Source organism: Mixophyes fleayi, chromosome 10 (assembly GCF_038048845.1).
Source record: "Mixophyes fleayi isolate aMixFle1 chromosome 10, aMixFle1.hap1, whole genome shotgun sequence".
Lineage (NCBI taxonomy): Eukaryota > Metazoa > Chordata > Amphibia > Anura > Limnodynastidae > Mixophyes > Mixophyes fleayi.
In genome coordinates, this window is record NC_134411.1 from 50,136,316 (window position 1) to 50,151,593 (window position 15,278).

Genomic DNA, 15,278 nt, shown 5'->3' on the forward strand with positions numbered 1-15,278 from the left:
GGTTCTTTCGCTGAAGAGATCGCACATTGCATACTCTAGTTAGTGATGTTAGGGAATAAATACTTAAAATGATACTGACTGTAATGTGTAAATAGACTAGATTAAACTGGTTTCTGGGCGGGAGAATCATCTGGAATGTTGACCCTCAGCCTTGGAGTGGGTTGTTTGAACTAGCCTATGACCCGTTTACACTGGACCCACCTGAAGTCTGGACCTATAGAAGCAAGCCACGTCTTCTGCATTGTTTTCTCTGTAACACTGAGTGTATATAATATAGCTGTGCTGGCACTGGCCTCAGTCTTCCCTGACCACAGTATTCCACTGGTACCAGCTAGCGCAAGCGAGCGCAGCGATATGTATTTATCTTTTGTTATTGGCTGTACTGTATTATAATCATGTATTGAATTGTTAAATTTTACATCTGCTAAAATAAATTACTTTGTGCTTTGGAAACACAATACAGTCGCTTATGCAATGCTTATTTGAAAACGATAGAATTATTTAAATACCCCCGTGATAACAACATCCACCAGGATAAATAATTAGCCTTCTTTTTTCTATTCAGAGAGAAGGGGAGGAGAGTAGAAAGAAAGTAACTCTTAGGAACACCATGGATAAATTTATAAATACACCAGCAGTATCCAAGCAACAATGTCCCAAAAGCAAACGAAAATAGGGGCAACTCTATTAATGGTTTAAATATTACAGGGCAGCAAAATCTCAAATGAACTCACTCTCGGTAATACACCTGCTTATACCTCACTTTCTGCAGATAGCCATAACCCTACTACCACTTCCTCTTCCATCCCGGTGTTAGACAAGTTCCTATCATCTACACTCCTAGCTATATTGCAAATCCCAGAGATCAAAGGGCGATAATTATTGACTTGGCCCTCCAAGGGATAATGTGGACTGAACACAAAGAGCTGTTATATTTAAATGCCTTAATATCACACATAAATTGTTACTCTGGTCTGCAGCAATAAATATGTGCACCATAACATAGGATAATGGGCCCTTCTTCTATTTCATGACTATTGCGCGTAAGTTACCTGAGCCAGTTATGAATTTTTTCCAATATGTACATTATTGATTGCTACAAACAAGAAATATGCGTGTAATGGATTTAATGTGTGGCACTATTCTAAAGACGGAGCCAGAATGAGACAAGTGGAAAACGCTGACGCGTGTTTCACTTGACAAAGAACCCTAGCTAAACGCGCGTCAGCATTGTTTTTCACTTGTCTCATTCTGGCTCCCTGTCTATAGAATAGTGCCACAGCTTAGATCCATTATAGGCAGTTAGCAATACACCTTCCCTAAATAGTTTCTATATTATCAGCATTGGATTGAAATGGTGATCGCTTTCTGATACAGCACAATGCCATACTTTAGAATTGGTTACAGGCAGTCAGCAAATCACTCCCTTATTAAAGGATATTTCTGCTGTATATGCACCTTTTCATAATAGTGCATATATTATCAGCATTGGATTATAATGGTGATTGCTCTCTGATACAGCATAGTACCATACTTTAGAATTGGTTACAGGCAGTCAGTTAATCACTCCCTTACAGGGTATTTTTTCTGTACACATTTGCTGTAAAGGATCAATAATTAGCTGAAATGTATTTTCTATGGATATTTAGGCACATTCTTTGGACTATATATACTCTCTATCAGGTAGATTGAGAATCTATATCCTGAACCATAATTGTAGTAGCAATTAGGGGAGCCAACCATATTGATATTTATCAATATTACTTTTTGTACTATAATGAGACAGTGGAATATATACAGAGTCATACTGCATTTTTAATAACTGTTTGTATACACTACATACACACATTATTTGTTTTTAACACAATATTTTGCTACATTCTTTCCAACCAGGTGGATTTAATTGTTTTAAAATACATACTAATAAAATGTATAAATATTTTAATTTATTACACCCCGTAGTGCCCTACTATCAGGGCCGGATTAAGGGAATGGAGGCCCCTGGGCTAAGGGGGACTCCATTCCCCTGTGAGGGCCTCCCCCCCCCCCCCCTCCCGGTGAGCCGAGCCACCCCCAAGTCACTTACCTCCTTCTCTTGGCATTGCAGTCCTTCCCTGGCGCGCTGTACGCTCTTTACTGAGGAGATCTCGTGAGAGTGAGGCTCACGAGATCTCCTCAGTAAGGAAACTACAGCGCGCCGGGGAAGGACCGCAGTGAAAGTGCTCAGCAGCATTGATCACACCGGGGGCGCCCCCCGGCGCCCCCCCCCCCCCTCCCCAACTGATCAATACTGCTGCTGAGCACTTTCAAGGGCCCCCTGGATGCCCGAGGCCCTAGGGTTAATCCGGCCCTACCTACTAAACACTTCTTTTTTTTTCTCTTTCGGCCCTTGCTGATATATCACTTGATTCATCGATTGAGATGGTTTCGACCCTCTTGAGACTGCTGATCATTTGTTACCGTAACTACAATGGCTTTTACTGTGTAACTCCCAATTTTAGACTTATAATGCACAGACAGATCTCAGACAGACACAGGTTTGCAACAGATTTTGTGTAAATATAATACACAGATTAATCTGTAGCAGAGCAAGACAATTAGCAAAGCAACCTCAGCTGCACAAGGCATGTGTGCACAGTGCTGACATACCTGGTGAAAAGAAACACCGACGTTGCAAGCATGGATATACACAACAGCAGAAATATCAGTTAAACTTACCAGTGCAGGAAGCTTAAAGCAGTAATGATATAATATTATGTATTATATTATGCAAATTATATAAACAGTTTCACTACATACATTTAATAAAAGCTCTGCAAATATTTGTAGTACCAATAAGGTCACCACACTGCACTGCCTGTGTCACATAAAGACATATATCTGTGTATTGTTGTTTGAAGGGAGATTCAGATAGAATAAACCTTTACATGCTTGATTTTGGTCTAAATAACATTTTAAACACTAATTTTTTTAATGTAGTTACCTATTTGATGCTCTCTATTATATTCTGACATTTTCAAACTAAAATTGATCATATGAAAAACTTTTCACGACCAATCACACGCAATGATTTCAACTGGTTTTGTACTTAAACTGGTTTTGTGTTCACCTATTTACTACTGCAAAAAAAATATTTTCACAAAGTTAACGCTTTGGTCACGAACGTGCGCAAAAATGTAAAACAAACATTAAATGAATTTCGCAATGCTAAAGATTAGTCCTTTTTCACCGGAAAAATAACTCGTGACCGCAAAAACAGGACTTTTGCATTTAATATGAATATAATATGTAGCATCATCTTGTGCTCTGACTTACTAATTGTATAAATATTTTGTATCATAAATAGTGCAATATAAAAAGGAAACAAAGTATTGTTATGTATGAATTTAAACAGAATGGGTTAAAGTATATGTAAATGAAATTCAGCAAAGAAACATGTCCTTACATATACAATTACATAAACAAGATGTAAGAACAACGTGATATAGTGCTGACTAATACAGTAATTACATCCACTCCACAACACGCACAAGCCCCGAGCAAGTGACAGGGCTGTCAGTGACATCACAGATTACAGCCACGTATTCTATGACAGCCGGGTTAGGCCCTGGTAACCAATCAAGCATGCTGATGTGGGCAGTGCTAGTCTTCGCGTGACCATTACTGGAAAAGGGGCATATGTTTAAAGTCTAGTAAGAAAGCTCTGCGGCCATTTTTAGAAAGGGCAACATGTACTTATATACTATATCGCCACTGTCTAATATTAGTATGGTTTACTTATTTATTGACAGTCCCTTTCTCATTGAATTTGTGTTAGTTTTATTGTTAAAATTTGTCATTTTTTTTAAAAAAAAAGTAAAAAAAAGTTTCATATAGTAACTAAATAGTTACTTGCAGGACTCGGATTTGCCACTCTTCAATATGGCGCAGAGAGACTTACACTAATTATAAGACCACGCCTCCCAGTGCAGGTTGTATAATAGTACTATCGCAAATGGGCGGGTGTAGTTAAGAGGAGGAGGTTCTCCATTGATTGGGGTGTGAGGAGTGAACATTGGAGTGGTGAGGTGAGCAGGCTTTGAGATGATGTTCATGTACCTGCTGTGATGTGGCCCTGGGCGGGCTGTATCTGATGGGGGGGACATGTCCTGCTCACTGATGAGGTGAACTGGTCCTTCGGCTGCCTGGGAGGGAAACGAGGACTTAGACGTTGCTTGCGTGTCATAGCGGCACAGTTATCTGACCATGCTGTATGTGTGCTTGTAGAGACCCAATAGTTATTTAAAGTGGGTATATGGTGTTACAGGCACAGACATCATGTCATGTGTGCAGATGCTTAACTGTTGAATGTATACTTATGTTTCTTTTACACGTTCTGTGCATTTGATTGTAATTTGAATGCAGTTTCATTCACAAGCAAATATTCTAAGCATATGTATATCACTAGGTTGCATTGACTGAAGCATTGACTGTCAGTAATACTGGTTTTGCATGTATAATGACCCAAATTACTTGTTCCTCAGCCCAAACTGGTAGATTTGTCAATAGCCTTTTTGGTGCAAGAGAAATATGGGGATAGCAATTTGCTTGATTTCATAAAACTTTTAACTAAACTAGGCACTATTTAAAGACTGTATTTAAATTGGGCAATGTTTGAAGATTGTTATAAATGTGTAAAATAACTTTTCAACTTGAATCTGGCTCCTCAGTTGTGAGCAGTGACACCTTATGGTAAAAAGTCATTAATTGGCTTATGGTTGCACAACACAAGTTTATAAATAGAGGATTTTAGTACTCCACTGCAGCCCCTTGTAACTGGATTTACTGTGTAAGTGAAATGACTGGTATATGCTCTCTATCCCTCAGTGCCTTGTGCTTCTGCAACTTTACCTCTCTGAGGCCTATTTAACCATCAGTTTTTGCATAAATCTCCTGAAAACTACTATTTTTGAGGGATCACTGCACTTTTAAGTGTAGCTAATATTTATTAAAATAGCATCTCACAGTAGATATCTGGTGCTTCGCATTTCTTATTAAAATCCAGAGCAGTCCCCATAAATGTTCAGCTCAGGCTGGTGTAGATTATCGTATGTGTCATTTTTAAGGTCTGCCCTATGGGGGAGAGCATTGCGGTAAAGGGATCTTCGGAACCCTCACTGCATCTTACTGCTCTCCCCTCCGGTCACTATTGCAAAGGTGGTCACCTTGCAATAGTGACTGTAGAAAAGATAGGAGAGGCGTCTTTGCAGGAACAGCAGTCTTTCGTGACTGCTGTTCCTGTTGAAGTTTTTTAATAAATGCACACAGTCTTTGTGATAAGGATTGAAAGGGATCGTGTTAAAGAGGTGGTCATTAAATATGCCCCTTAAGCTTGCTATATTAGCCATATAGACTTTGTGCCTCTTGCCTACACATAATGGGTGTAAGTGTTGATTTTATTTATTATTTTTCCTGTATAAGTGTATAGCTAGAGAGCGTAAGAGAGATTCTGTCACCTCATCTCTGTGGCTGAAGTGGGTCGCTATATTATGGTGGTGCACCACTTCTACTGTCTTGATAGTGAAACTGTCAAATTCCATTGCATTACATCTTCCATATTGCAATTTCTATACCACAGTTTCTAAATTTCTCCTTCGTCCACGGTGTGTGTGTGTGTATATGTATATGTATATGTGTATATATATATATATATATATATTTTTTTTTTTTTCTACATTGGCTGCAACATGAAAACCACTGATAAGTGACATTAATAACATTGATTATCTCATAACAATTGCACCTGTCAAAGGGTGTATAAGGCAGCAAGTGAACAGTCAGTTCTTTAAGATGATGTAGTAGCAGGGAAAATTAGTGACTTTGACAAGGGCCAAATTGTGATGTCTAGACTGTAGCACAAGCTGCTGAAAAAGTTAATGCTGGCCATCATAGAAAGGTGTCTGAACACAGTGCATCTCAACTTGCTGTGTATGCGGCTGCATAGACGCAGACTGGTCAGAGTGCCCATGTTGAACCCTGTCAACCACTGAAAGTGCCTGCAATAGGCATGTGCGTGTTAGAACTATACCATGGAGCGATGGAAGAAGGTGGCTGAGTCTAATGAATCACATTTTCTTTTAAATGATGTGGACAGCCAGGTGCATGTGCATCATTTACTTGGAAGGGTTGACACCAGCATGCACTGTGGGAAGAAGGCAAGCTGGTGGAGGCAGTGTGATGCTCTGGAAACTTTTCTGCTGGGGAAACCTTGGGTCCTGGCATTCATTGTTGCAGACCAAGTCCACCCCTTCACGATAGCAGTATTGCCTGATGGCAGTAGCCTTTTTCAGCAGGATAATATGAAAAATATCTGCAGTAGGACACGACTGGTTTGAGGAATATAAGAGTTCAAGGTGTTGACTGGCCCTACAAATTCTCCAGTTTTCAATCTGATCGAGCATCTGTGGGTTGTGCTGGATAAACAAGTCAGAGCCATGGAGGTCCCAGTTTGCATCATACAGGACATAAAGGATCTGCTGCCAATGTCTTGATGCCAGATATCTCAGGACATCTTTAGAGGTCTTGTGGATTCCATGCCTGAAAGGGTCAAAGCTATTTTGGCTCTGTGTATATAACTTTATCCACACTGAGACTCCCTAAGAGGCTGAGAGATAAAGGGGTCTTGACTTTAAACTACTATTAATCCACAGTCCTTGAGATGACAGGGCTCCAATAAATTTTTAGTAACTGAGAAAAAAAACAATAAGCAGAAATGCTTGCACTGACCCATTCATCTCTTAGCAACATGATTGTAAAGCACTGTGGGATATGATAATGTATAAATAAATCATAATTTAAAAAAAAAAAAATGAAATCAAGAAAATGACACTGTCCCCAGATGGTGACGGGACCCATGAAGTAACATAAATGTTTCCCCTTTAATTACAAATATTTACTGGAAGGGTTGTGCAGTTTATTGCTCAGTTGTCTAGTACTAAGCTTGCACAGGGCTTCAGGATTGTAAATGTCACTTTTGCTATGGATTATTAAGGAATTGAATGATTAAAATTACTCCTTAGCAATTGGTGTATATACCCTGTAGAATGCACTTCTTTAGAATGTCACAATGTTGATATGTACTGTCCTAGTCTTCCTTGTCTGTATAATTAGAGCCCTGCATATAATTATGTTTTTGAATGTTCAGCTTTGGTATTTTCTAAATCTCATCCATACAAAACTAGCTTCAGTCTAAAGAAGCTTTTGTTGGGTGGTTTTTCATGTGTTAATTGCAATTCCATGCATTGTGATATTTATCAAAACTCCCCCACAAAAATTAAAGTTCTTTTAACAGTACTAATGCATGAGAAATGTATCTAAATTAATTTAATGTGCTTTTCCTGGGTTTCATTTAGACTACAAATAAAGTATGTTGTATTGTAAATTCTTCAGTGAAATGGTGAGATTTAATTTGCACCAAAACATTGAATAGTTTTAATTTTAGTGTGTGACGGATGTGTTAACTGATGGTTAACATCAGGGCCAGTGCTTGGAGCATTCAGCCTCACCCCCTTCTGTGTTAAGTTGGACTTCACTGTGATCCTTTAAACCCCCGTGCTTGTTCTGATACCTGCTCTCCTGCTGGCTTAATGTTCCACCAGCCCCGCTTAACATGGATAAAGGACATGTCATTTTTAATTTAAAGAGTGAAAGACAGCAAGGCATGTTGTATAGAAGAGACCTGTGCTACACTAGTAAATTTTCACCAAAAGTTGTTGCATTCAAACCCTAAAACCTCTTGTTAGTGTAGCTAGCATCTCATCTCATGTTATGTTTTCCTTTTAAAATTTAATTTGGTTTAATTTGCCCATGTATTTGAATGTTTTTTTTCTACAATAGAACACAACTACACCTTTTACTGAGGATCTTTACACTGCTTCCTATCCATAAGGTGTAAGCAGTGATGTCCCTATGTCAAAGTTTGCAGATTTCAGTTGCCCTGTATAGCAACTTAAGTGCTGTATAAAAATAATTGAATGTTCTGGTACCATTTAAGATTTATATTAAAACTTTGTCAATTTTTATTCTCCACCACATTCCTGGTTTTGAAGAGGGATATTACTTATTCCCTCAACACATTTTTACAGTGCTAAAGTTGAAAAAAAATCCAGTGGTAGAATAGTTATTCTGATTAATAGTATGGTATAAAACCTTTCCAATGAATGTGGAATAATTATGGTAGTTTTCCTTTTTAGCGGATTGGGTTCAAATACAATATGTAATGACAAAAAACTGAGTTCAGTAAGAGTAATAAAGAACCCCCTGCCCTTACAATCACTAAATCAACATTTGACAGAGGCAGTGTAGCTTTGATCACTGTATATTAAAATAGCAAAATAAAACATTATTTTAGGCACTGTATGTGGAAAAACCAGGAGTGGAATTCACCAAGTGATGGTCTATCCAGGTAACTAGTACCAGTCAAGATTAGTAATAAATGTAAAATATCTCCGCTATTATAATATTCTCTCCCAATGAATTCTTAGTTAGTCCACCCATGATGAAGTCTGTGCAAGCTGCAGCTAAATGAAAAGCTTTCACTTTGTCGTTCTTCCATTGTTTGCCTCGGTGTATTGGTGTCTGTGCTCATCGCTTTTGACTCTACACATAGGTAGGAAGAACTCTGTTCTGCTGCATACTACACACATAGGGGCCTATTTAAGGTTTTCCCCCTAGAAAATTCCCAAAAACAACACTTTTCGGGGATTAAACACTAAATTGCTACTTATGATTGTAGAATCGCAGCAGATATAGATATCTGCTTCTTTGCATCCCCTATCGTTTTACTGACCACTCCCCATAACAATGTATGGGGAGTGCTCAGTAATGCTATTTAACAATAAATGAAATTAACTTTTCAAACATGTTAATGTACTTCAGCTCAAGCTGGCGTACATTATCATAAATGAAAAGTGTCAGTGCTGTCTCTGCTCTGCAGAGCTGAACAGCGCATGTGTGGAGGGATCACATGATCCCTCCCTGTCACTCACTCTATCTGCAACTAGTTGCAGAGCGATAGCAGAGATGTCTGTGCGCATGCCCGAGGGTTTCACTCGGCATATGTGCACTGGAGTCACAAGAGGAGCCCCGTTGACTGCATACTGCTTCGGGACTAGGCAGCAGTGGTAAGTATGTTTTACAATTCACAGGAACAGCAGTTTTTTGGAACTGCTGTTCCTGTGTAGGTTTTTTTTAATAAATATGAGAAATAGTTCAATCCTTATCAATGCGATAAGGATTGAAAACTATTTTTCATATTTTGTGAGTGTTGATAAATGTGCCCCTTAGTATCTGCCTATTGATTGTCCTTAGGGTAATGTGCCAATGGCTGACATTCAGGGGTGAAAGCAGATAAGTCCGAGTTGTCAGGTTTTAGCTCCTCTGTATAGCCTCTTATTAAATGCTATTATTCATGCTTGCAGCCAAAAGATCATCGGAACATGGTTATAATGGAAGTGAGGCCGATGATGGTTTTTTAAAAATAAAGAAAAAAATAAAAATCCTCTGCAAAAAAAAAACAAAAACAAAAAAATGTTCTGAAAGGAAAAAACAATGGGCTTTAAACAGAGAGGTGCAGTAACTGGTGTGCTGGAAGAAAAGCATATACTTTTTCTACCGAGTTGCTGTACTCGAATTTTAAGTGCAAGTATAAGCAACCAGAACCAAGTATGGAGGCAGATCGACCCCAGGCCAAATTGGATAACCTCACACCCTAAAGATGCCCATACACATTGGGATTTAAAAGGCCAGTGAGACAGTTTAAGACCTAATTTACCTTAAATTGCAGCTTGTATTTGCCCAAAAAGACCACAGATCTATACAGATATGTGATGGTTCCCTATCGCATGTAGATTCAGATCAGCTATCAAATGACAGTCGCATCTGGTATGGAATATAAAACAACTTCTCTAGTTCTGGGAAACCTGCTGGATTAATATTCATTTTGGGTCAATACAACTTCACACCAGGTACAGAAATACATTGCAAATTTAAACCATGTGCATTTTATAAAAATAACACTATTGATCAGAGGCTGAAAAACTTAGTAGCCGTTCTGCTATATGAATGTATATGAAATAAAAGCAAACCAGAATATGCATAGCCTCATTTAAACTAAAATGTATAAAAACACTTGAGACAGGCTCTCACCAATTCAATAAAGAAAGTTGTTCTTTTTTTTAATTCAATGTCCTGATCCCTCCTAGGATCAGTGATATACATTTGTAAACTAAGCTGGAAATAATGCAGAAACAATTACTCATAAGGCATCACAAAATTGGTATGAGATATGCTCATTATGTGATCTAGTGACATACTGTAAAATTAAGTTAATATGGAGTTAAAAAATATTGATGTAAACATATATGTGATGGCACAGGGGACACATTTCCATTTTGCTATCTGGGACTCCAGTTCTAGTTTTGAATTGTATCTAGACTGCTGCTTGGAGAAGTAACAGTAAAAACATTAAGATTGTCTTGAACTGTAAAGTCTCCATTCAGATGACCTTCAATCATTCATTAAGACGGTTTGTGTGCAATCAGTGATATCTGGCCTTTCATGTCTGACTGATCATTTTCTAGTAGCAAAGGTGAGTTGCAGTTATGTCGTAGGATGTTTAAATGTCATGGGTTAGCAGACATTTTGTCTCGTATACCTAAATGGTAATGTTCTGACTTCTGTTTTGATGTTTCAGCTTGACTGTTCTTGGTTTTGTAGTGTGTGTGTGTGTGTGTGTGAAGGTAATATTTGTGTTGTATGGTGTTCTGATTTTGTGTGATATATGTATTTCAAAACTATCACTTTGTACTTGCACAGATCACCAGTGCTTATCAAGTATTTAAAGATATTGGATACCTCTTTGGCTGTAGCAAGCAATTAATATTTGGTAAATTTAAGAGTCGATGAGCGTTGATCATGATGAAATCGACAGAGGAGGAATAGCATCATATGCTTGTGGTGGAATATACATGCTATATTTGTATTCTGTTCCTTGGTTGACTTTGGTTGTTATCCAAGAAATCTGCACAATACATATGAGAGTTGTCGCCAAGTAAATGAGAGAAAAGTGAAACGTAAATAAAACCATGTGGCTCCTAGATGTCTGTCTTCTCCCTTCACCGTCATCTGGTTCAAGTCACTTGCAGAACTGGATGCTCAGCAGGCAGAAGCTGTGCTAGTGAGAAGATTAAGTCAAGGCAGATAAACCATTTCTGTCTGCTAAAAACTTAGATGTACCCCTCTATGAAAGCTGGCTGCATAATGAGGGTACAAAATGCTGGGTTCTTGGGACATTTGTACACTTGGTGGGGGATACCTGTTAAGATGGTTGTCTGCAGAAACGTTTTGTAAAGCTGGGTACACACTACAGAAATTTCGACCAACTTCTTATGCCAAGCGATTTTACATGCGATCGATGGTCCGATCGCTCGGTCCATGGACTGCATACACACTAGCCTTGTTTAGGACGATAAAGGGAAGAGCGGACGTCCCTTTAGTGACTTTTTACAGGTATGTTGTCGTGAGCAATGACTGTAATTCCGTACTCACTGTTGTGGATCGGTCGGAAGTTTATACACACTACACAGCGGAAACGAGATTGGAATGAAAATATTAAATGGTACGACCAACCAAATGAGGCGACAATCGTCCATTTGGGCAGGCTTTCGACCATCGTGTCACTGCACACACTGACCCGACTTCTGAACGAGCGGTCGTATGTCGGCTGTTTGAGCCGATTATTGGACGAAAACAGTGTAGTGTGTACCCAGCTTAAGTAACACTGTTCAGGAGGAGGGAAGTGCGGTCTAACAATCTGCAATGAATGGTTCAGCTGCTGCTGCCGCTAGCAAGGAAATGCTTCGTTCACTGCCATAAGTGTCTGTCACTAATTTGATTGGTAATGGAGTGCTGGAGGGGGGAGGCTTAAATAGATAAAGTGCTGTAACAAATATATTTAGAATACAAAGATAGTAAAAGGAGCATATATAATGGGTTAACACTTTCCTGAAACATGTGTTAGAACTGGTCTTCTCCTACAGGCAACTGGAGAACACTCTTGCTAAGGTAAATTTAATTATTATCTGAATCAAAGCAATCATTGTCCTGTGACTACCACCAAGCAGTTGTTTGATTCAAACACTAACTGCTCTTTGCAGAAATCTTTTAGCTTTTCATTTTTTAATTAGATTTTATAAGAACGTTAACAATCACTTAGTTAACGTAAAATTACTCGAGGTTACAGTTTGTGCATAACCTAATAGTAATACGTTACTGAAGAAATCCTGCTGGCATTCTGTTCCTGGGCTTATTCTGATCCCCTCTCATTCCCCACTTTCTGAAGATTTGACATGCCAGTAGACTTAGATTAAGGTGCTTTATAAGCAGAAATGTTTAGCCATTGAACTTTGCTCTCAATGCCCTAGATTTAAAAGAAGTCTAAATTTCAGAATGAAGAACATCAATCTATATAATAAAACATGTGGCAGGAAGGGATAGCGTGTAACTCAGTTGGATCATTTTAAGTTTCAGAACAGCAAAAGTGCTGTTGGGTGAATTTATGCAAGTGCCTCAGTTTGGCTGTAGTCGGAGTCCATTTCCAGCCAATCCGATTTTGTGTACTAACGTGTTAAAATAAAAAGCTAAGTGTTCAGTAAACATTAGTTACATTTTTGTCTACTTCTAGACAAATATTTCTTCATCTAAAAGGAAAACATGTTGTACGAGCAGTTTGTAATATTTATGGAGATCTGTAATTGGGGTTAAGCATGCAAATTGTTTATCAGAATTTATCATCTTTACCTTTCAGTACAATATTTTAAACAAATCCAAAATACCCCCCCCCCTTTCCGACTTCAATAGAGTATTCTATTGCTTTAACATAATTGCAAACTGTGCAGGTCAGGGGTTGGGTTTGAACAGTCTTCTTTTCAAGCAGTGTACATTCCTGATCTCTTTGGTATGCAGTTATTGCCTTGTTATCTTTACAGGCACCAAATGATGGGCATTATTCTGTATATTGAAAATTATAGATATATTTGTTGTGTTCTTTATATACATTAAGCTAAGTTCTCCTTAGTACTGGGATGCCACATTATATAAGGTGCAGCCAGAAAGATATAAGCAACAGTAATTAAAAAAAAATGTAGATATATATTATATTTTTTTAAAAATCAAATAGCTTTCATGAGGGATTTTCTCAGGACTCCCCTATTGTCAGCATTTATGTGCATGTCATGCTCTAGTTCACTGGAACCAGAAGTTGCCATTTACAGTACAGCTGCGTTCAGGGTTTGGGGTTGCTCACTTCAGCACATGGTCCCACATGGATCAGCTCACAATGTTTTTTTGTTTTTGTTTGTTAAAATAGTCCCGTACATTTTTAGTTATGAAAGTGTCATAGCCATAGGTAATTGTTCGGAGGGTGATTATTAGAAAGTGTGATCATTTATGGAAAGCAAGCCGAAAGATCAGTAGATAGTTAGGCTGCCTTTATCTTGTGGTCGGTCCATAACTGGTCATAAAACCAAAGGAGGAAGTAGTAAAGTAACACATTTTCTTTATTTAGTTAAACTTATCTATAAATAGCATAAGTACGCCTTTTTTGAGGGACTTATTTCTGTGATACCGTTGTCTGAGCAGGTCACATTACCAAATTCAAACTTTCTGTAGATTGGCAGAAAAATATTGGCGTTGTAATCTGGGTCATTTGTTTGTGTTATTTCGCAAAACGTCCACCGCCATTTAAAACTATGCATTACCAATGTTCTCTGAAAAATGTGACCGTTGGCAAAACATCTCTTGTTTAAAGAAATTCTTTAGTTCCCTTAATACAGTGATTTATCAATTATTTATTCATTATACTCCTTTACCATTTCTACATGTAGTGTATAAAAGCTATTAAATTCTGTTAATAAACTTTAGTCATTACATTTCTGTTTATTTTAAGATGGTTACTGCCGGGTTCCCTTAGTAATGTTTGCTCATGTTATAATACTTGTGCTACATAAAACATATTCAGCTCTACAGTGACTACTTTTCATCCGGCTTTGCTCATGTGCACTGCATATCTTAGTCCATCACTAGTATAGACTTCAACAGACATGTTGGAGACAGGTAAAATATATGTAAATAGTATTTGGAATAAGCACACAGCAGTGAAAACCTCCCTTTAGTTTGCTAGTACAGTTAGAAATATTTGGTCTTAATTTTGTTGCATTGACTTATTAAAGTTCTTTGCTATTGCTGTTACATATAGCAACGTTTTGTATCTTGAGTGTAGTGTATGGGGAAAATAGTTTAAACAAATAGAACAAAACCATTGGCAAATTGTGTTTCTGTCTGTTACAAATAAGTCACAACAGTGAATTGAAAAATGTATGCTGCAAGATAAGATCTAGTAGCCTGCAAGCACACCCCTGTATGAATATGAAACACTAGTTGATGAGTTGTATTACAAAAATTGTCGGGATAACAGTTATTTTGTAAGAAGAATATTTTCTCCATGCTATCTGCTCTTTTGGCTTTGTTGCTGTTGCTTTGTGACTACAAGACATATTATGTATTGTAGTCATTTAGCTGTTCAGGCTTACTCCTGCAGTTTATCAGGGTTGTGTAGCAACATGTTTTAATTTGTTTGCCATTTGAAAAGATGAATTGCAGATTAGAGACATCTTGTAATTGGAAGGTGCAGTCATTATTTGTAGATAAACTTTTCTCTAGCTTCGTACATTGCTCCCAAATGTATCTTCATCCAGACATTCCAACAATTAAATACATGATCCAAGTTGTGAGCTCTATTGTTTGCTAGTCTGAAACGTATTTTATTCATGCTATACATTTTTTAAACAATTTCAAAGTGTACTCTTTGGTTTCAATTAAGATATTGAGTAGCTTAACACATGCTCCTGCTACACAATCAGCCCACTAGTGAAATAAACGATGAGAGATGGGTGGAGTTAATTGTTTAACATTGATCCTATGCGTTTGCATATTTCTCATGACACGGTTTGTGGTTATATGGTAGAATATCGGGAACAGAATGGTGCACTTGGAAAATTTCATGCAGATAAAGTGACAGACTAATCTAAAAGTCCATAATGGTGAAAAAAAACATTCTAGGTATGTCTTGTTTCAACTGTTGCCAGACTATGTAATTCACAATGCTCATCCAGCATAGCAATATATTGGATATCTGTATCTTAAATTGCTGTACCACAGAAGACAATAGTGATGCTTTTGGC

General features: G+C 37.9%; 1 protein-coding gene across 1 annotated transcript in view; it reads left to right on the forward strand.

Annotated features, from left to right (window-relative positions):
* The first annotated feature begins 3,989 nt into the window (after positions 1–3,989).
* Positions 3,990–15,278, forward strand: part of PC (pyruvate carboxylase) — a 341,750-nt gene continuing 330,461 nt past the window's right edge. The window contains exon 1 of the mRNA XM_075188742.1: positions 3,990–4,067. The gene's annotated coding sequence lies outside the window, so the exon portion shown is untranslated. The remainder of the gene's footprint in view (positions 4,068–15,278) is intronic.